Source organism: Perognathus longimembris, unplaced genomic scaffold, assembly GCF_023159225.1.
Source record: "Perognathus longimembris pacificus isolate PPM17 unplaced genomic scaffold, ASM2315922v1 HiC_scaffold_5230, whole genome shotgun sequence".
NCBI lineage: Eukaryota > Metazoa > Chordata > Mammalia > Rodentia > Heteromyidae > Perognathus > Perognathus longimembris.
The window spans coordinates 61,789-84,038 of record NW_025960635.1 but is presented as its reverse complement, the minus strand read 5'-3'; the positions used below and the strand labels follow the sequence as shown (position 1 = coordinate 84,038).

The window sequence follows — 22,250 nt, the reverse complement described above, 5'->3', positions numbered from 1 at the left end:
GCTAGTCACAGCAGAGGCTCACAAGAGCCCAATAGCTATGCCCTTATGAACACATAAGATGATGGTAAGTGAAAAGAACTCCATGTTATGGAAACGACTGTTATATTACTGTTGTCATTATATTCAACATGCAATGTGAAACCGTACCTTCTATTATTGATGATCCTCTTGTAACCCCTTCCTGTGGAGGTTGTACCTGCACTATCTCTGTATCTTATCTGAGTACATTGGAAACCGTGTATACTGGTATGAGAACTAGGAAACTGAAAGGGAATACCAAAATCAAGAGACATAGGGTAAAAAGACAAATGATTACAAATGCAATACTTGCAAAACTGTATAAATCTACTGGTATAAATCTACTTGGTATAAATCTACTGAACAACTCATGGGGAAAAAAGAAAGTGGGAGGGGGAAGGGGGAATGAGAGAGGAGGTAACAAACAGTTCAAGAAATGTATCCAATGCCCAACGTATGAAACTGTAACCTCCCTGTGTATCAGAATGACAATAAAAATTTTAAAAAAAGAAAAACACCATACACGCCGGAACAATAAAATATCTCTGTTTTAATTCACTTTGATTCAGATCATTGTAAATATTCAACAATAAATACACTAGCAGGGTTTGAGAGTGGCAAACTAGCTGAAGTCATTGAAAATACAGCCAGACCCATCGACACTCGGCAGCGAAATAAACATGAGGAGAGAAAGCAAATTTTAAATCACCACAAACCAACCAAAGGAGACGGCAGAGAAAGAAGAGAAACTATTCAATGAACTTTGGCTTTGAAGGGGATTGTGCTGAAGGTGTGTGCCACGCCCACCCTAGCACACACGAAGGTTTAAAGCTCAGCCCTGCTCAGGGCCCTGGGCAGGGGGCAGCCAAGAGTGAGGAATCGTCCTGACCTTTACCCTGGAAAGAAAAGGAGGCTTGGGAGCAGGCTGGCCACTTGGTCACAATGTTAAGCAGCCCCATGCATGGCAAGGGGTAACCTAGGCCCCCAAATCAGGGCCCAGGAGGACACAATGACCAGAGCTCTGGAGGGTGGCAGCGGGTCATGGAGAGCACGTAGCCAGCGTCCAGCCCTCCGCAGCTGCTCCCTGGCCCCTGGGCTCCTCCAGAAGAAGCTTTCCCATCCTGTGGACAGGCGACAGAAGGAGCTAGATACCATGCTCCTTGTTTCGGGGGACCTGGATCCAACGTCACCTCCCAGCAGATGAGAGGGTCCCCTCACAGGCAGGGATGCAACGCTTACTGATGCATTTCATTCCGGCCACACAGACTGGCTTTTATGGAGCAGAGCACCCGTTGCTACTGGGATGAGACCCAAGTGGTGCTTGGAAGAGGAGATGATGGCCTAGCTGCCAAAGGACTGTGGAAGGGCTGAGCTGGGTCCGGGGAGAGCCTGAGCCATGAGCCCCTGGGTGATTCAGAAAGAGCCCTGCCCTGCTTTGGATCAAGCGCTTTAATTCATGCTGTCTATCACCACTGGGTCTCAGAACAAGCTGTCGCCCGCCTGGACCCTGTTTCTACTGTGTGAGATGGACAGTGGGCTTGTGGGCTGGGGGTATCTCACTGGAACATCCTCATGAAGAGGGACAGGAGGCAGCGGCGGACACCACACAAGCAATCCGGGCAGCATGGGCTCAGATGCAGCCACTGCCTACCTTCTGGGATCCATTCCCTCCTCAGTGCAACCAGGCCCCTGCTGCCCTCCCCTCCCAGACTCAGCCCTGCCTGAAGGGCTAGGGACAAGCAGAGCTCTCCAGCCGGAGTCTCGCCATGGAAGACCAGAGGTATGGTCCAGATCAAAGACCTCACCATGATTCGGCAGCTAGGAGTCTTCAGTCTGGGAAGACTGCAAAGCTGAAGCAGGTTTGTATTGGAGCAAACAGAAACCACTGGGCTCTGAATCTTTGAGAATCTAAAAAAAAGCTCTAACAACAGGACTCCGGTTCAGACTCAGGAGGAGCCAACCATGCTGATGAACATGGTCTATGGGCTGAAGCCATGCTGGGCCCCTGACCCAGGCCTCCTCCAAGCCCACCATCCTTCCTTGGGGCCTGCAAGGGGCGAAGTGGCGAAAGCAACCCCATCAATAAGTCCTTTTGCTGTCACTGGAGGTGGTGGCCACTGCCCAGTGCCTACCTCCCCCTCCTCTGGCCCAACCCCGAGGCACCCACCCACAGGAGGAGGCCTGCCTGTGAGGAGACAGACAAACAGAAAGGACGCCACCACCCATGCCTGTAACCGAAGCTATTCAGGAGGCTGAGAGCTGCGGACTGTGGTTCAAAGCCAGCCTGGGTAGTCTGGGAGACTCTTATCTCCAAAAAGAAGAGACAAATCAAAAGAAGAAGACATAGAAGAGACAACTAAAAAGCCAGAAGCAGATCTGTGGCTCAAATAGTAAAGCACTCGCCTTGAGCCAAAGGTTTTAAGATTCAGAAAGAAAATGAGAAGGATTTGAACAGTTTGTCTGAATGGATACTTACAGGTGAGGGGATTTAAAGATACTGAAGGTACTCCATGTCTTAGCCAGGGGATATTTGCTTCGATTGTTACAAAGTACAAGGGTTCCCAATATACTCTTCTGTTTAAATGACATTTCTGTGCTTTTCTGTATATGTTTAAAACAAGAAACAGGATGATGATGAGTACTATCCGAGTCTTCCTGTCTCCTGATAACTTGTTTCCAGGTCTCTTGAATTCCCTGATTAAAGTGTGCATATAACATTCATCTAAATTAATTCAAAAAGAGAATTTGGTTACTTAAAATGGTATCTTAATAAATATTAAACTGTAATATTTCTGTACATCAGTTTGATAATAAAAATTAAAAAAAATATTAAGTAGCACTATCACTTTCATATATATGATAATAGTACACTAAAGGGAAGTTATTTAATTAAGCATGTCCGGTAGTTTAAAAAAAAAAAAAAACTACAAGAAGAACCCCATAGAGTCTAAGCCCAAGTTACTTGAGCTGATCCAAACCTTTGGCAATGTAGCAGCATACAAAATAAACCCTCAGAAATCAATAGCTTTTCTATAAAACCTGGAAAGAAACTCCTTTTGCAATTGCCTCAAAAAGCTTTTTACTCACATACCTAACAATTTTTCTATGTTGGATAGTGGCATATATGATCAGAGATTCCCTAAACAATGATCCAAACTCAAGAAGTGCCCACACATGACAGGATGGAGGACAATGCAGAACCACATTGGGGAATTACAACCCATCCACCCAGCCTGTGTACTACCACCCCGGAAGGAACAAGCCTGCATTAGAACACACCCTAACAGCAGGGGGTGGGAGGTCAGTGTCTGAGGGCCCACACCTGTGAGCCCAGCCTACAGGAGGCAGAGACAGCAGGTTCCCAAGCTCAAGGCCAAACTGGACCTCCCCTAAGACCCTGTATCTGAAACCCAGCAAGCAAACAAATCTGTTCCCCAGAAGGCCAGCAGGCCCACAACCCCTCAAAGAAACCAGAGAAGGGAAGGAAAGGGAGGAATAATGCACACGCCTGTATAAACATACAGACATGTAAAATATGTGTGCAAACATAAATATTGATTTATATATGTGTATACTTAGATATATGTGCGCATGTGTGTATATATATACATGCATACACGGAGGAGAAATGGTCCCCAGCCCTGGAGTTTGGGGAGTAAATACAAAAGTGTGCCTAGGGCTATGGGGAGAGGAGGAAATGAAGGGCCAGAGAGGGAGGATATGGTCCTCAGGGTTGACACAAAGTGAGGGTTGGTGGAGAGGGCCATGGCACCGAGGCTGGGACCCCAGGTCAAGGGAAGGGTGAGGGCTATCTGGACCCAGGAGGTCGGGACAAGAAGGGCAGAGCAGGCAGAGGGCCGTGGAGTTGGGGGGAGGACCCTGTGGAAGGCCAGGCCTGTGGTCAGAACCCCTGGCAGGACCCGAGGGCACGGAGGGCGTGTGCCGTGGGGAGGGGTTTAGAGGCGGAGCTGTCAGGAGGGGGGGTCAGGCAGAGGCCTATATAAGGCGGGAAGCTGGCCGGCCGGATTGCTTTGGAAGGCGACCACGGAAGGAAGCAGACCAAGAGCAGGAAGCGGAGGCCAGCCTCGCAGCAGCGACACACCAACCGACCGATCAACCGACCGACCGACCAGAGGAGGAGTGCCCAGAGCACGGCGAGTGACCTACAGCACCCAGGAAGCCAGGTGAGTGGCCCGCGCATCTCTGAGGACGTGGACGGTGTGGGCATCGGCATGGGCGCGACCGAGTGGGCGTGCGGGGCCGTGCGGCAGCTCCAGCAGCGCCTGGGCTCCAGCACGGACGCGGACGAGCTCCGCCGCTCCTTGAGGCTGCTCTCCCGCCTGCCCATGACGCCGGAGATCCTGGCGGCCACGGGTGTCAGGGGGACGCTGGAGGCCTTGAGCAAGCACCAGCAGGTGGGCAGTGTGGCCAAGGAGCTGGCCGAGCGCTGGGAGATCTTGGCTGTGCCGAGCCACCCGTCAGAGGCTCGTAGCCAGGTCGCGGAGCAGGCTGTGGTTCCCGAGCCCACGGAGGAGGATCCGGGGCAGGGGGAGAGGAACGGGGCGCAGGAGCGCGAGATGTGGAAGGCATCCACCGCGGATCAGTGCTGTCCCAGCGGGGCGAGGGAACTGCAGGCGGGAAGCCAGGTGAGCGGCCCGGGCCTGTGTGCAGACCTGGACCTGGGTGGCGTCGGGACGCAGACGGCGGACTGGGTGTGGGGGGCCGGGGAGCAGCTCCAGGAGCGCCTGGCCTCCAGCGCCGAAGGGGACGCACTGCGCAAGATCCTGAGGCTGCTGTCCGTCCTGCCCATCACGGCGGAGATCCTGGCCGCCACGGGACTCAGAAGGACAGTGAAGGCGTACAGAGCACACCCGCAGGTGGGCAGTTTGGCCAAGGAGATGGCGAAGCGCTGGAAGACCTTGGCTCTCCTGGGTGGAAACCCAGCGCTCGAGGCAGAGCTGATGGGCCGGGGCCCGGAGCGGGATGGGGCCCCAGCGCCCACCCAGGAAGTTCTGGAATCACGGGAACGGAAGCAGAAGCGGAAGAGGTGGAGCTTGGCACGTGCGGATCCTTCTTCTCAGAGCAGGGCCGAGGAGCCTCTGGGCCCAGGATACCAGGCGGCGGAGGGGGCTTGGGGAGCCGCCAGGCAGCTCCAGGAGCGCCTGGCCCGTAGCAGGGACGCGGAGGAGATCCGGAAGACCCTGAGGCTGCTCTCTGTCCTGCCCTTCATGCCGGAGATCCTGGAGGCCACAGGAGTGAGGAGCACGGTTCAGGGGCTTAGGGAGCACCAGTTGGTGGGCAGCTTGGCCAAGGAGCTGGACCTGCGCTGGGAGACCGTGGCTCTGCTGGGCCGCCACCCAGGGCTGGTGCCAGTGCTCCTGGGGCAGGTCCCCAAGCGGGATGGCGCTTGGGAGCCCAGGCAGGATGGCCCTAGAGAGGGAGAGAGGGAGGCAGAAAAGGAGAGGAAGAGGAAGGATGAGGGGGACGGGGAAAGAGAGGAGGAGAAGGAAGGAGAAGAGGAAGAGGATGAGCCGGATCATTTCTCTCACTGCGGGACTCATGAGCCATTGGATCGAGGAACCCAGGTGAGTGGTCCCTGCATCTCTCCACACGTGTTCCAGTGTGGCATCATCACACAGGTGGACGAGTGGGTGTGGGGGGCCGTGGGGCAGCTCCAGGAGCGCCTGGCCTCCAGCACTGAAGAGGAGGAACTCTTTAAGTCCTTGATGCTGCTGTCCGTCCTGCCCATCACGGCGGAGATCCTCGCCGCCACGGGAGTCAGAAGGACAGTGAAGGCGTTCAGAGCACACCCGCAGGTGGGCAGTTTGGCCAAAGAGATGGCAAAGCGCTGGAAGAGCTTGGCTCTCCTGGGTGGAAACTCAGCACTCTGGACAGAGCTGATGGGCCAGGACCAGGAGCGGGATGGCGCTCCAGCACCCACTGAGGAAGTTCAGGAACCCAGGGAAAGGAAGCAGAAGCGGAAGAGGTGGAGCTTGGCAGGTGCGGATCCTTCCTCTCAGAGCGGGGCCAAGGAGCCGTGTGGCCCCGGAACCCGGGTTGTGGAGGGGGCTTGGGCAGCCGCCAGGCAGCTCCAGGAGCACCTGGCCCGCAGCGGGGACACGGAGGAGATCCGGAAGACCCTGAGGCTGCTCTCCATCCTACCCTTCATGCCGGAGATCCTGGAGACCACGGGAGTGAGGAGCACGGTTCAGGGGCTTAGGGAGCACCAGCGGGTGGGCAGCTTGGCCAAGGAGCTGGACCTGCGCTGGGAGACCGTGGCTCTGCTGGGCCGCCACCCAGGGCTCGTGCCAGCCCTCCTGGGGCAGGACCCCGAGCGGGATGGCGCTCGGGAGCCCAGGCAGGATGGCCCCATGCAGTCGGAGTGGGCTGAGTGGGAAGAGCTGATGAAGGAGGCAGGTGTGGTTCTGGAATCCCCGGAGAGGGTCCCGACGAGTAGCGAGGTCAAGGGAGACCAGGCAGGCAAGCTGGTTCTTGTTCAAGCTCCTGATCCCGCCCGAGAGGAGCCAACGGTGCCGCCCGAGGGCGACCCTCCGGATTTCCCCGGGGGGCCAGTCGAGTCAGGTGTGCTGCACAGACAGGGGCGGATTTCCCTTTTTCCACTCCCTCCGCATGGGGACTCTGTGCCCTGGGGAGAGCCGAGAGGGGAAGGAGAAGATGAGGAGGAAGAGCAAGGTGAAGAGGAGGAGGAAGAGGAAGGGGCAGCCTTCCCTTTCCACAGAGTGGCCCTGAGGACCCCGGTGTACTCGGGACCCAGGCCCCTCCCGCTTCTTCCCTCCACTGCCCAGGAGGTCTGCGCGCTTCCCCCGCACAGTTCCCTCGGTGGTGCCCGGACACCCCGCGTTCTGTTCGAGCTCGTGCCCGAGCCTCTTCCCGCAGCTCAGCACCCCAGTCCCGGGAACGGTCACAGCAGGACCGTGGCACCCGGCGGCACAGACAGGCTGTGGCAAGTCCGCTGCAGAAAGGAGTTTAAGGAGGCCACCCCGGCCCCGGGCGAGTCCTGGCAGGAGCTTTTCGTGCGGCTGCGCCAGGAGCGGGAGCAGCGTCTGCAGGCCGTGAGCGCCAGGATCCGGGCTGCCCAGGCCCAGGAGAGCAGGGGCCGCCGGACACAGATGCTCCTGCACCCGCTTCCCCAGAAGCGCCCTCGCCGCGGTGCCCAACCCCGGGCTTGCAGCGCAGGGCCAGCCCCGCACCAAGGAGGCGCCCAGCAAGGAAACCCAGCTGGAGGAGGATTAGAACAGGGTGCCTTGGGGGCCGGGGCTGCGGGTGCGGGCGGAGCTGCTGGAGGTGGGGAAGGAAGGTTTCATCCCCAAAGCCAGGCAGCAGCCTGCGCCCCCTCCGGCCCCACAACGGCGGCCCTCAGGCCCGTGGTCAGCACCGGAAAGCCCCCTGCTAAGAGAACTGCCCGGCTCATGGCCAACACCCTCCGCGATTACCTGAGATGCAAGAGCAGGTTCCCGGGGCGGTGACCCCGGAGGCCTGCAGCACCGGTGGGCTGTCCCAGGGACCCTGCCTGCCGGCTCTCCAGGGCCTCTCGGGGACACGGGCTCACAGTGAGTCCCCTCTAACCTTCCCCCCGGGGGCCTAACAACGCATGAGTGCCCCTCCATACTGAGCTCCACTTGGATGGCATTTACAATGCTATCTCCATTACTAAATGCACTACTCTGATGAAGGGGCATTTTTCTCTTCAATAACAATCTACAGACTTGGATGTTAGATAAATTGTCAGGCAGGGCTGCAGAAGGGTAAATATACAGGAATATGTGCGTACATAAATATAAGTACACATATGTTTATGACTATAAACACACACACATATATGGTTACACACACACACACACACACACACACACACATATTTCATGTATTTATCTGGAGAAAACACAGAGCACTGCCATCAGCTGAACTGGTGCATCGGAGATCAGCGACTCCCTAAACAATGACCCAAGCCGGTATGTGCCAACTCTTCTCCAGTGAAGAAGGACATGGGAAAGAACCAGCCTGCACCGTAATACACCCTATCTGCGGGGAGGGGCCACAGGAGGGGGAGGAGGAGATCATTGTTGATGGGCCACACCTGTGGGCTCAACCTCCTAAAGAAAGAGACCCCAGGTTCTTTGGCTCAAGCCCCATCCCACCTACCCGCGGATACCGTGGCTCAAGCAATTCTTCACTGGGGCTGTTTAATATCTAGACCTTCCACCTTGGTTCAGTGAAATTCTGCCAAGTAGCCTCTCCATAGCAACCTTTCTGAGAGCTCACTTTCCACTCAATTGTAAGCCCTTCATCTACCCAACTCTACTCACTGTTTTGATAACTTTTCTAGTTTTGGTTTCTTAAGACATTTCCACATGTGCTACTTCTTATTTCCTTCCCTTGGCTTCTCTTATGAATTCAGTGGGTTACTAGGCTGATATTTTCACACTGTGCAGGTATTTCTGTTATTAATATCATCATCGCTTTATTAGTTCTGTGATAATTATACAAATAATCTTGTCTCAAGTCTGCCAACAGTGTTATATTTTCTTCCTTTGCTGTCAGTCTTCTGAGCCTTCTTTGGACCTTCATGTGTATAGTATTATGTCTTTGCATCACCCTAGATCTCAGTTCACCTTCGGAATTCCTTTGGAATTTCCCCGAGAAATGCCAAATCTTCTCTTCATCTTATTCTCAATCAGTTTGTCTACCTGTAGGAAAAAGAAAACTGGACATTACCTTGGAATTTCATTTCAACATTCATGATAAAAACAATAAATACCAGGCCTCATCTGTGACCTGCATACACACCGTAATGTGTACTTGCAGGGAGTACACATAGCACACAATGCTGTTTCTCTCATCCCCTCTAAATGGTGTATTATTCACTGCAGTCCATTTGTCGTTCAGTGTAGGTGCACTTCCGCTTCTGTCTGGAGTAGATAAAAGAATGCTGATGGTATGGAAGCTGAAGAAAACACTGGTGGGATAATAGATCTCTTTTCCTCCTGTTTTGGGTGTTGCTTTAGAATGCATGTTTTCTCAAGAGTCAAACTGGGCAGGGGTTAATTGTTATCCAAGTATGAGAAGGCACTGAGTTTTTAATCTTTTGAAAATTCGGGGTTCTCATGAGTTACAAGACAATTAAATTTTATAGTATAATTGTTCGGTTGTAGGTGTTTTGACTAACGTACGTACCTATGGAACCAACAGAACCTATGGCCCTGCTTCTATGGCTGTTATCTGAATACATTTTCTTATAGGGAATTGGACTGAGGACTTTTCTTCTGGTGAAAGGTTCCCTCGTTTCCTTTTTTTTTTTTTTAAATTTAATTTATTTATTAATTGAACACAATTTTTTTTGACAAGGTGTAGTGCAAAAAGAGTACAGTTACATAGTAGGGCAGTGTGTACATTTCTTGTGATATCTTACACCCTGTTTTTCTATCCCTCCTCTAGGTCAAGTAGACATATATACGATATACAATGTACCAAGAACATATACAGTAGCCACGTGGCCACGCCCAAGAAAGTTTGCCTAGGGCTTTAAATGTAATGTCGATATTAGACCATATGTCGACAGTAGTCTTATATGAACGTAAATACTTAGCTTTTGAGCTATTGTATTCCCCTGAGAGGTCAATTTTTGACCTTTATATGTTGAGTAATTGTTTGGGTTTACTTACATGCTGTTGGGTCGCTGCCCCAATCCTGTGGGGAATACTATTTGACAAGCAGTTTTTGGTTTCACAGACTTTGTCTCTACTATCTCTCCGTCTCCCTTTGTTAACAGTCATATATCAGGGAGATCATGCCCCTTTGTTTTCTGTGTTCTAGGCTTGTCTCGCTCAACATTATTTGTTCTAGTTCTGACCATTTCCCTGCGAATAACAATATTTCACCATTCCTAATCGCTATGTAGTATTCCATTGTGTATAAGTACCATATTTTTTGGATCCATTCGTCTGTGGAGGGGCAACTTGGTTGTTTCCATATTTTGGCTATTGCGAATTGTGCCACGATAAACATGGAAGTACAAATGTCTTTTTGATATCTTGGGGTTTGCTGTTTAGGATAGATGCCTAGGGGTGGTATGTCTGGGTCATAGGGTAGGTCTCTATTGAGCTTTTTGAGAAACCTCCATACTGTTCTCCAAAGTGGTTGTACTAATTTGCACTCCCACCAACAAAGGAGAAGGGTTCCTCTTTCCCCGCACCCCCTCCAGCATTTGTTGTTGCCTGAGTTCAGAGTATAGGCCATTCTAATTAGGGTGAGGTGGTATCTCAGGGTTGTTTTGATTTGCATTTCCTTTACTACCAGGGATGTTGAGCATTTCCTCATGTGTTTCTTTGCCATTTTTATAGCTTCTCTTGTGAGGTCTCTCTTTACCTCCTTTGCCCATTTCCTAATAGGTTTATTGGGCTTGGAGGGGCTTAGATGTTGAGTTCTCTGTAGATGACAGATATCAGGCCTTTGTCTGTTGCTCTGCTGGTAAATATCCTTTCCCATATCGTTGGTTGTCTTTCTATTTTGGTGGCTATGTCCTTATCTGTGCAGAAACTTTTCAATTTGTAGTAGTCCCATTTGTCAAGTCTTTCCCCTATTGGTTGTGCCCCTGGGACTCTATTCAGGAAGTTCCTTCCTGTGCCTATAAGTTCTAGCGTCTTTCCTACTCTGTCCTTCAGTAGTTTCAAGGATTCAGCTCTGATATTGAGGTCGCTGATCCATTTTGAGTTGATCTTGGTGCATGGTGATAGGCTTGAGTCTTCTCTGAGTTTTCTGCATATGGCTGCCCAGTTCTCCCAGCACCAGTAGTTGAAGAGGCTATGTTTATTCCATTGTATGTCCTTAGCTACTTTGTCGAATATCAGCTGACTGTACGAGTGTGGTTTTATTTCTGGATCTTCAATTCTAATCCATTGGTCTTCCGATCTGTTTTTATACCAATACCATGCTGTTTTGGTTATGATGGCCTTGTAGTAGAGCTTGAAGTCTGGTATTGTGATACCTCCTGCACTGCATATTTTGCCTAGAATTGCTTTGGCTATTCTAGGTTTTTTGCTGTTCCATATGAACTTATGGGTTGCTTTCTCTATTTCAGTGAAGAATGTAGCTGGGATCTTGATGGGGATTGCATTGAATTTGTATAACAATTTGGGCAATATGGCCATTTTCACTATATTGATTCTGCCTTCCCATGAGCATAGGAGGTCTTTCCATCTCCTTGTGTCTTCTTTGATTTCCCTTATTAGATTTTTATAGTTTTCATTAAATAGGTCTGTCACATCCTTGGTTAAGTGGATCCCTAGGTACTTTATTCTTTTTTTGACTATTGTAAATAGAAATGTTTCCATAATTTCCTTTTCTGCTTGTATATTGCTGGTGTACAGAAAAGCTGCTGACTTTTGTGGATTGATTTTGTATCCTGTTACTTTGCCAAATTGGTTTAATAGGTGAAGGAGTTTGGGGACTGAGTTTTTTGGGTCCTTCAGATATAAGATCATGTCGTCTGCGACTAGGGATAACTTGATTTCTTCCTTGCCGATGTGGATCCGTTTGATGTCCTCCTCTTGCCTTATTGCTATGGCTAGGGATTCCAGCACTATGTTGAAAAGAAGTGGGGAGAGTGTGCATCCTTGTCTTGTTCCTGAGTCTAGGGGGAATGATTTAAGTTTCTCTCCATTTAATATGATATTAGCAGTTGGTCTTTTGTATATGGCTTTTATTGTTTTGAGGAATGTTCCATCTATTCCTGTTCTCTCCAAAGCTTTTAATAGGTATGGATGTTTTATTTTGTCAAAGGCTTTTTGGGCATCGACTAAGATAACAATGTAATTTTTAATTTTAGATCTGTTTTTGTGGTGAATTACGTTGATTGATTTACGGATGTTGACCCATCCCTGTGACTGTGGGATGAAGCCTACTCGGTCATGATGTATGATTTTCGTAATCAGTTTCTGGATCCTGTTAGCTAATATTTTATTGAGGAGCTTTGCGTCTGTGTTCATTAGTGATATTGGTCTGTAGTTGTCTTTTTTTGTTGGATCTTTGCCTGGTTTGGCAATCAGTATGATATTAGCTTCGTAGAATGAGTTTGGGATTTCTCCCTCTGTTTCGATTTCACGGAAGAGTTTGAGGAGTATTGGTACTAGCTCCTCAGTAAAGGTTTTGAGGAATTCGTTGGTGAATCCATCTGGGCCTGGGCTTTTCTTTGTTGGGAGGTTCTTGATTACCTCCTGTATCTCACTGTAAGTTATTGGTTTATTTAGTTGGTTTATTTCTTCTTGGTTCAGTTTGGGCAGTTTGTACTTCTCTAAGAATTGATCCATGTCTGTAAAATTATTGTTTTTTTGCTGAGTAGAGCTTTTGGAAATAGCTCCTTATGATTGTTTGAATATCGTGTGTACTTGTTGTAAGTTTTCCGTTGGAGTCTTTGATTTTACGTATATGAGTCTCTTCTTGTTTTTGTAAGTGTTGTGGGGGTCTGTCAATTTTGTTTATTTTTTCAAAGAACCAGCTTTTAGTCTTATTTATTTGTTGAATGGTCTTTCTATATTGAATCAGATTTATCTCTTCTTTAATCTTTGTGATCTCTCCCCTCCTAGTCGTTTGAGATTCTGTCATTTCATGTTTCTCCAGTTGTTTTAGTTTCCTCGTGAGGTTATTCACCTGCTCTGCTTCCATTCTTTTCATGTGAGTGCTGAGGGCAATGATCTTGCCCCTCAGTACTGCCTTAGCTGTGTCCCATAGGTTTCTTTGTGATGTGTTTTCATTGTCATTGTGGCTTATGAATTCGTTGATTTCATCTTTCATTTGGTCTGTGGCCCAAGTGTTGGATAGCAGTGTGGGGTATAGCCTCCAAGAGTGTGTATAGCCTCTGTGGTATCCTTTGTTGTTGAGGGTTACCTTTAATCCACTGTGATCAGATATAATACATGGGATGACGTCTATACTTTTGTATTTGCTGAGGTCCTTTGTGTGGGCTATGACGTGGTCTATTTTGGAATATGATCCATGGCCTCCTGAAAAGAAGGTGTATTGGGCCTCTGTAGGGTGGAAGATTCTGTATAGGTCTGTCAGATCCATTTGGGATATGGTGTTACTTAGGTCCTCAGTTTCCATGCTAATCCTCTGGGTGTTGGATCTGTCTTGGAGAGAGTGGGGTATTAAGGTCACCCACTATGATTGTGTTTGCGTCTATCTTGTTCTGTAATTCTGTGAGAATTTGCTTGACATATGTAGGGCCTCTTTTGTTCGGTGAGTATACATTTATCACCGTGATGTCTTGCTTCTGGATTTTTCCTTGTATTAAAATGTAGTGTCCTTCTTTGTCTTTTTGAGTTGATTTTAATGAAAAGTCCAGCTGGTCTGAGATCAGAATGGCTACACCTGCCGGTTTGGTAGGTGCGTTTGCTTGGTAGATCTTGCTCCATGCTTTCATTCGGAACCTGATTTTTTCTCTTGCTGTAAGGTGGGTCTCTTTTAGGCAGCGATGTCAACTTTTTGTTTGCGGATCCATCCTGTCAGTCCGCTCCTCTCTATAGGAGAGTTTAAACCATTTATATTTAAAGAGATCAAGGATAAGGGTGTTCTTTCTCCTTCCATTTTCTTGTTGGGCTGTTTTTTCCTCTTTTTTTTTTTTTCTTGTCTTTAGTGAGCTGTTCTTTCTATTGGACTTTGACTATTGTATTTTCTTTCTGTTTCTGTCTGTGTGTCTTGTACGATCTCTGTTGGGTGGGGCTCCCCTCTTAGAATTCGCTGTAGGGCTGGTTTTTTATTCACATACTCCTTTAGCTCCTCTTTGGTGTGGAAAGATCTGGTTTTCCCTTCACATGTGAACTCCAATTTCGCTGGATATTTGATCCGAGGTTGCATATTTTTAGCCTGAAGTACTTGGATGGTGTTTTTCCACTCACTTCGTGCGTGGTAAGTTTGTGTGGATAGTTCAGCTGTTATTCGAATCCTCTTCCCATTGTAGAATTTGCTCAATAACTACCATGTCACTCAATACCATTTTACAGATTTAGACCATAAGCTTCAGGGAGGCCAAGACTCCTCCTTGGGTCAGGAGCATCCTGGAGACGAGATGCAAATAGACGCCCAGGAGAAACCTTCAGGTCTGGTAAAAAGCCGTGTACCACACGGTATTACCAGAGAGGCCAGAGAGCAAGGTGGCCCACCACACTGGCTTGCTATTTGGAACTTCTCCAGTTGGGTCCACAACTTTTCTCTCCACTTGTTTATTGTGCTGAATGGCAGAGATACAGACTTATCTGGATAGAAGGCGTTGGGCTTGTAAGAACTGCAGTGGATTTGGTGGCAAGTATGGTCATCACAGCACAACTCGTCATCGCTAAAACATGGAACCAACCTAGATGCCACTCAGTAGACGAGTGGATCCGGAAAATCTGGTACATATACATAATGGAATTCCATGCCTCTATCAGAAGGAATGACACTGCACCGTTTGTAAGGAAATGGGAGCACTTGGAAAAAATCATTCTAAATTAAGTGACCCAGACCCAAAGAAACATAAATCCTATGGTGTCCCTCATGGGGATTGGCTAGTACAGGAATAGGCCTGTCATGATTGAAGACCAGAATACCCAATATCTATACCCATAGGACCACATAAGACAATAGGAAGTGAAATGAACCCCACGCTATGGAAAGAAGAGTTTTACCTCTGCTGAAATTAGTCTCAAAACGCCATGTGAACTCGTAATACACTTTTTTTCTCTTTTTCCTTGTCTGTTTGTTTGACTGAGTGGCTTATCTAGTTTTGTTTCTCTTGCAGTCCCTTCCTGAGGCTGTACCCTCGCGACAACTGTACTACATACGAGTACCCTGGATAATGTGTGATATGCGTATTAGACCAGCGGAAGGTAGAGGGAATACCAAACTCAAGAGACCAAGAAGAAAAGGAAAACCATTCAAAATGCAACACTTAGAAACCATTTGGTGTAAACCAACTGCACAACTCTTGGGGGACAGGGAGAGGGAGAGGGGGAGGGGCAAATTAGGGAGGAGGTAACAAGTAGAACAAGAAATGTACTATCTGCCTATCCTATGAATCTGTTACCCCTCTGTATCACGCTTTGACAATAAAGATTAAAAAAAGAAATGCAATGTTGGCAAAGTCCTTTTATATACTGGTCTCGCACCTGAGCGTGTGGGGGTGGGGTTCCTAGCACCCCCTGGTGGTCACCATCACCAGGTACTCTGCACAGCTGCTTAGGCTTACAAGACTTCAGCCCTGAACTGAGCAGGCTCTACCAGCCAGTAGGGCTCAAGTGCAGACTTATCCTGAAGCATAGCTAGGAGTTCCCTTGTGTCCGTGCCCTGATGGACAGAGTTTTATACCCGTCACCTAGAACACAGGACCCAGTCCTCACTTCTCAAGTCTTGCCCACCTCACCTCCCAGCGGCTCCTATCCTGACCCAGGATTTCCATCTGTCACCTGACCAGGCCCCATGTCTGCCAGTGGTATCACCAGGCAGCAGGGGTCCTCACGGCTCCTGTCTCCTTCATCCGTGGCATGAGCAAAGGGGTTATGGAGAAGCTGATGATGGACACAGAGAAATCTGTTTATACCCTGAGTGTATGCAGGGGACAGACTGAGCATCCTAGAGGAATGACTTCCAACCCGGGCACTTTCCTGGTTCAACTCTTTGCCAGGGACTCTGGTGGAGACTCAGGTGCCACTGGAATCACAGGACCAGGGTGAACGGGTGGCCGCCTGCTGGCCAGTCTGGGATGCACTGGTGGGGAACGGACTGTGGCGTGCTGCCACCTCGTGGCGGCTTTTCGTTGCATCTGTGGAAGTTGAACCTGTAGCAAGTCTGGGTCTGGTCTGGGGGACATGCGGCTGAGAGGGAGATGTTCACAACAGAGCCAAGCTCAGCCCAGGAGTGGAGACAGGAGCTTCATAGACAAGTGCTAGAATAAAGGTTATTCTAGACACCAAGAGACCACGTGGAGTGCTGCTGGCTTCCTAGGCCTCTGCAGAGCCATGGCCTAGGCAAATTTCTAAAATCCTCAGGACACGGGTTCATGTGGGAGTTATGTCCACCTGACTCTTCCCATAAGGAGGTGAGGCTCTGACAGGCTTCAGCCAGCTCATCAGGTCCCTGCATAGCCTGGCTCTGTAATATATGGGGTTCTGCACACATTGCTCCCGTATTGCACACTGTTGCTGCAGGGAGATCCGATAAGCGGGTTCCAAGGGAACATGGCAGGCTGCCCACATTAACTCGACATGAAGCCAAAATCCCCCCTCTGCTCACCACCATTCCCTAGACTTGAGAATTCAAGTTCCTGCCCAAGGAGGTGGTGTGCAAAGTATAAAGCGCCACACACACTGCGAACATCTTGCACCAACGTTATCTTGGACATCGGTTTTGATTTGTGCCGATATTGGTGTTAGACCTCAGGACCTGGGTTCCATTCCTTGGCTTTTTCGCTCAAGGTTGGTGGTCTACCATTCTTGAGACACCACTCCATGTCTGTCTTCTTAGTGGTTAAGTGGAGATAGGGCCTCAAGGACTCTCCTTCCCAGGCCAATTTCAAGCGGAGACCCTCAGAGCTCAGCCATCTGAGAAGCAAGGATTACCTATATGAGCCACAGGTGCCTCGCCTTTTTTTATTTTTTATTTTTCAGTCAGTGATTCATGCCAACTTTGAAGCTGACGTGTGTCCTTCGCTGGTTACAGCAACCTGTGAGGAGTGGACTCTACCTCTGTACAACATGCTGTCTGGCCAAAACAATGCTCAGGGCAGCGGAGCATCCTGAGGCTTTTGCTGGTGATTTCACCCTGCTCTGCCATGCATTGTGGTTCTCATTTGACCTGAAAGGCAGACAGTCCAGGAGACTGGCCTGTCTGCTCCTCCTGAGTCACCCGTGAGCAGTTCATGGGGAGGGAGGGCGGAACCCTCACCCAGAGACTCCGGAGAGACGGAATCTCCAGCCATTTTGAGACCAAAAAATCGGCTGACTCCAAACATCCAGGGTAGAGCGAACCACCACTAGGGCCCCCGTCTAGAAAAACAACAACCACACCGGAAAAATAAAATAGCCCTGGTTTAATTCACTTTGATTTAGATCATTGTAAAATTCAACAATAAATAAGACATCAGGGGGCTCAGAGTGGCAAACTAGCTAAAGTCATTCAAAATACACCCAGCCCCTTCGACACTCGGCGGCAAAATAAACATGGGCAGAGAAAGCAAATTTTAATCACCACCAACCAACCAAAGGAGATGGCAGAGAAAGAAGAGAAATTGTTTAAATAACATTGGCTTTGAAGGGGATTGTGATGAAGGTGTGCGCCACGCCCACCCTAGCACACACTATGGTTTAAAGCTCAGCCCTGGGCTGGGGATATAGCCTAGAGGCAAGAGTACCTGCCTCGGATACACGAGGCCCTAGGTTCAATTCCCCAGCACCACATATACAGAAAAAGGCCAGAAGCGGCGCTGTGGCTCAGGTGGCGGAGTGCTAGCCTTGAGCGGGAAGAAGCCAGGGACAGTGCTCAGGCCCTGAGTCCAAGGCCCAGGACTGGCCAAAAAAACAAACAAACAAACAAACAGAAAAGCTCAGCCATGCTCAGGGCACTGGTCAGGGGGAGCCAAGAGTGAGGAATCATTGTGACCTTTACCCTGGAAGGGAAAGGAGGCTTGGGAGCAGACTGGCCGCTTGGTCACAGGATTAGGTGGCCCCATGCATCGCAAGGGGTCACCTAGGCCCCCAAATCAGAGGCCCAGGATGGAAACAATGACCTCCAGAGCTCTGGATGGTAGCACCTGGTCCCGGAGAGCATGTAGCCCGTGTCCAGACCGCCGCAGCAGCTCCCTGGCCCCTGGGCTCTCCAGGAGGAAGCTTTCCTGTCGTGTGGCCAGGCAATGGAAGGCAATACTTTCCTTGCTCCTTGTTTTGGGGGAACTGGATCCAATGTCACCTCCCAGCAGATGACAGCGTCCACTCTTAGCCAGGGTTGCAATGCTTACTGATGCATTTCATTCCAGCAACATAGACTGGCTTTTATGCAGCAGAGCACCCATTTCTAAAGTGATGAGACCCAGGTGGTGCTGGGGAGAGGAGATGATGGCCTAGCTGCCAGAGGACTGAGGACGGGCTGAGCTGGGTCTGAAGCGAGCCTGAGCCACGAGCCCTTGGGTGATTCAGACAGAGCCAACCCCTGCCTTGCTTTGGATCAAGCACTTTGATTCATGCTGTCTGTCACCACTGGCTCTCAGAATAATCAGTCACCCGCCTGGACCGTGTTTCTAGCACGTGAGATGGACAGTGGTCTTGTGGGATGGGGGCATCTCACTGGAACATCCTCGTGAGGAGGGACAGGAGGCAGCGGCGGACACCACACAAGCAATCCGGCAGCACGGGCTCAGATGCAGCCACCGCCTCCCCTCTGGGATCCATTCTCTCCTCGGTGCAACCCGGCCCCTGCCTCCCGTCCTGCCCAGTCTTGGCCCTGGCAGAAGGGCTCGGGGTGTGCAGAGCTCCCCAGCGGGCTCTGGCTGGGGAAGTCCAGTGGTATGGTCCAGATCAAAGACCTCACCATGATTCGGCAACTAGGATTCTTCAATCTGGGAAGTCTGCAAATCTGAAGCAGGTTTGTATTGGAGCAAACAGAAACCACTGGTCTCTGAATCTTTGAGAATCTAAAAAATACTCTAACAACAGTGCTCTGGTTCAGACCAGGAGGAGACAACGACCCTGGTGAACATGGTCTATGGCCTAAAGCCACGGGTGGCCCCTGACCCATGCCTTCTCCAAGCCTGCCATCCTTCCCTTGGACCTGCAGGGGAGGAAGTGGCGAAAGCAACCCCAAAAACGTGCTTCTGCTGTCAGTGGAGGTGGTGGCCACTGCCCAGTGCCTACCTCCCCTCCTCCAGCCCAGCCCAGAGGCCCCCAGCCCACAGGAGGAGGCCTGCCTGTGGGGAGACAGAAAAACAGAAAGGACGCTGCAACTCATGCTTGTAATGGAAGCTACTCAGGAGGGTGAGATCAGCGGACTGTGCCAGCCTGGGAAGTCTGTGAGACTCTTCTCTCCAAAAAAGAAGAGACAAGTAGAAAGAAGAAGAAATAGGACAGACAAATAAAAATCCCGAAGCAGAGCTGTGGCTCAAGTACTAAAGCACTCGCCTTGGGCAAAAGGCTACTGGTCAATGCCTAGGCCCTGAATTTAAGCCTCAGTAGTAGCCGAATGTGAGAGATGGGTAGAGGGAGGAAAGGAAGGGAAGAAGAAAAGAAGGAAGGAAGGAATGAAGGAAGGAAGGAAGGAAGGAAAGAAGGAAGGAAGGAAGGAGGGAAGGAAGGAAGGAAGGAGGAAGGATACTGAGAAGCACAAGCTTGTGAAAAGATCATTTCCCAAACTCCAGGGCCTGCACCCCAGCATGCCCCACAAGCTCCAAGTCCCCAGACATCTGTGTAAGGACCCTGGGGAGAGAGGCTTCCTCTTTGCTCCCCACTCCACACATTAAAGCTTAATGAAACGCCAGTAGCAGCAGAACCATCGCACGCACATGATTTCAGCTGAATTTGTTTAAAATACCAATAAATAATCAGGAAGGCACCAGAGGGGAGGGGAGCAGAGCAGACAGGAAGGAATGAGGAGATGTAGTGAGGTATGTAGACAGCCAGTCACCATTTCCTGGTTGTTCCCACTCTGACCCCAGTATACCATGAGGTGGCCCCTACCTGGCCTAGAGCTAGGGCCCTAGCAGGCACGGGTGCTTGTGTAGCTTTGAAGGGTCACACACAGCAAACTCAACACCAAACAGGGGCCTTCTCAGAAGATGGCGTAGGAGCAGCAGAGCCCTCCGACATCGCAATTTTACCACTCCAGAGACATTTTCAGTGTTAGAAGACAGCCCAGTAAGTAATAACATTGCAGGGATTCTGGTCAGGACGAAAACATCGACTTTGCTGGCCTGAAAACACAGATTTGAACTCCATGCCACATTCTGCTGCCATGCCAGTGCTGGTGACTGCACAGTGCCCCACACCGTCCGCACCTAAAGCACACAGCAGCGACCAGGAGGAATGCATCCAGCTGGCAGCAGCAAATCACAGGCTGAGCATGGACAGCCTGAAATGCAGAGGAAGCGTGAGTAACACACAAAAGACATTCTAACACGTGCCCAAGAGCAGCTTCTGGAAGACAGCCCTTCCCCCACTGCCAGAACAAAGCGTCATATTTGACACTGGCATAGGGTCAGACCAGACTGGAACTAAAGCAGGCCTGGGGAAAGCGAGGACAAAGGGGCCATCTTTGAAAAGGGCAAGAGGGACTGACCAGTGAGAGCCAGCTCCGCCCAGGAGAATGAACCCTGCCCAGACCAGGGCTCACACACTCAGGTGAACTCAGCCAGATGTGCCCTGCCCTCCAGAATTCCTAAATTAAAACCAAAAGCGGGGAGCAGCTGCTGTCACAATGAACAACCAAATGGGAAAACAAATGTTTCCCGAGACAGAAAAACAGTCCCATCCCAGATGAAGCCAATTCCCAGCCCGAAATGGAGCTGAATTGCATAGCCATCTCTGGCCAGGAGGCCGCCCCGCCCAGAAGGGAGGAGCCTCCCCCAGGCAAGCAACTGTCAGCTGGGTAAACCAGGCCAGGGTTGGCCCGCCCTGCTGAGTCCACAGCCTATTCAGAGCCAGGCGTTAAATTTTTTAACCTTTTTTTTTTTTTTTAAATTTTTTGCAATTTGGAAATGTGGTTGGGTTTTAACTTTCCATTTTTACCTCTTTTTTTCTTTTCAAGTTTTTGTGTTTGTGGTTGTTGTTCGATTTTCTGGCGTTTATTTTTAAATGATTTTTCTCTGTTTTGTGCATTTGTCTTCCAGTATTTTTTCTTTATTTCTCTCTTCACATTCTCTTTCTTTAAAAATTACTTTCTTATGAATAAGACCTCCACTCTTTTCTGCTAATTCTCCATTTTCTCTAATTTTAACCTTGTTCTTTCTACTGATTCTACTGTCACCACATTTCCGCGTCACTGACACTAAACTAAAATTATCAACCTCCCCATACATTTTACTCTATTCTCTTTACTACCTCTAACTTACCCTCCTGACTTACTTCCAGGACCTCCAGATTCCATTGACCCCTGGTTATTGGATAGAAGGTATCCCTGCTCAATCTGAGTGAATCAAAGGGCTTCAAAGACAAAGCCAACCCATCCAAAAAGAACTTAATATAAGATCAAAAATTACTCATAGGGTTGTAACAGTAAATAAGTAACTACTGAATACACGGCTCAGGATTGGTTGTTATATCAAAGTTGTATTCTTTAGGAACACCAAATCTAATTGTATATATGGGTATACAAGGTATCTGTATATAATTGTGAACTTCTACGATATATACAACAGTGCTTGGTAAGGTCTGCTTTGGGTCTTAAACAGTGCTCACATGTGCTTGTAGATTGGCATTCCCAGTCCAAATGGGCAGAAGAAACACAAGAAAGATGGCAAACAATGGAGTCTCATCTCCCACTCAAAACAAACAGGAAGCAGAGCAGTCAATCAAAGACATAGAAGAGAACCCTCAAAATGATCTACAAAGTCTACTGATAAAAATTATAACTGAAAAGTTTGAATCTCTTCAGTCAACTATTCTAGAGCGTGAGGATTCAAAGCAAAAATTAATGGAGAATTTCATGGCCTCCACAAATAGAAAGATAAATGAACTAAAAGAGTCAAAAGAAAAGATAGTCACCCAGCTAAAAGATTTGAGAGACAGCACTCAAAAAAAAGTTAATGAAGTTAATGAAGTAAAGAAGTCCATGCAGGACCTAAGAGCAAGGACATGGAAATCAGCAGGAAAGACCAGTCAGAAGGAAAAGAGATTCAAAATCAAGTAGCTAGCCTACAGTCCCGACTAACTGAAGCAAAGGATTGAATCTCAGGAGCTGAAGATTCCCTAGAATCTATGGAGAAAGATAAAAAATCAATACAACTCTATTCCAATGAAGAAGGACATGGGAAAACCCAGCCAACATCAGAACACACCCTAACTAGGGGGTCTGGGAGGGAAGGGGAAAAGATCAGTGTTGATGGCCCACACCTGTGGGCTCAGCCTAGGGCAGGCAGAGACAACAGGTTCCCCTGGTCAAGGCCAATCTCACCTTCCCCAGAGACCCTGGCTCTAGCAATTCTTAACTGGCACTGTTTAATCTCAAGGCCAATCTGAACTTCCCCCAGAGACCTTGGC

The 22,250-nt window shown here is 49.3% G+C and overlaps 1 long non-coding RNA gene across 1 annotated transcript; it reads right to left on the bottom strand.

Annotated features, from left to right (window-relative positions):
- Positions 1–1,558: 1,558 nt before the first annotated feature.
- On the bottom strand, positions 1,559–22,031 carry LOC125345034. The gene is made up of 3 exons (XR_007209694.1): positions 22,018–22,031; positions 18,432–18,458; positions 1,559–1,665 (listed from the first exon to the last, which is right to left on the bottom strand). It is a non-coding gene; the product is annotated as an uncharacterized LOC125345034 (long non-coding RNA).
- Between the last annotated feature and the right edge of the window lie 219 nt (positions 22,032–22,250).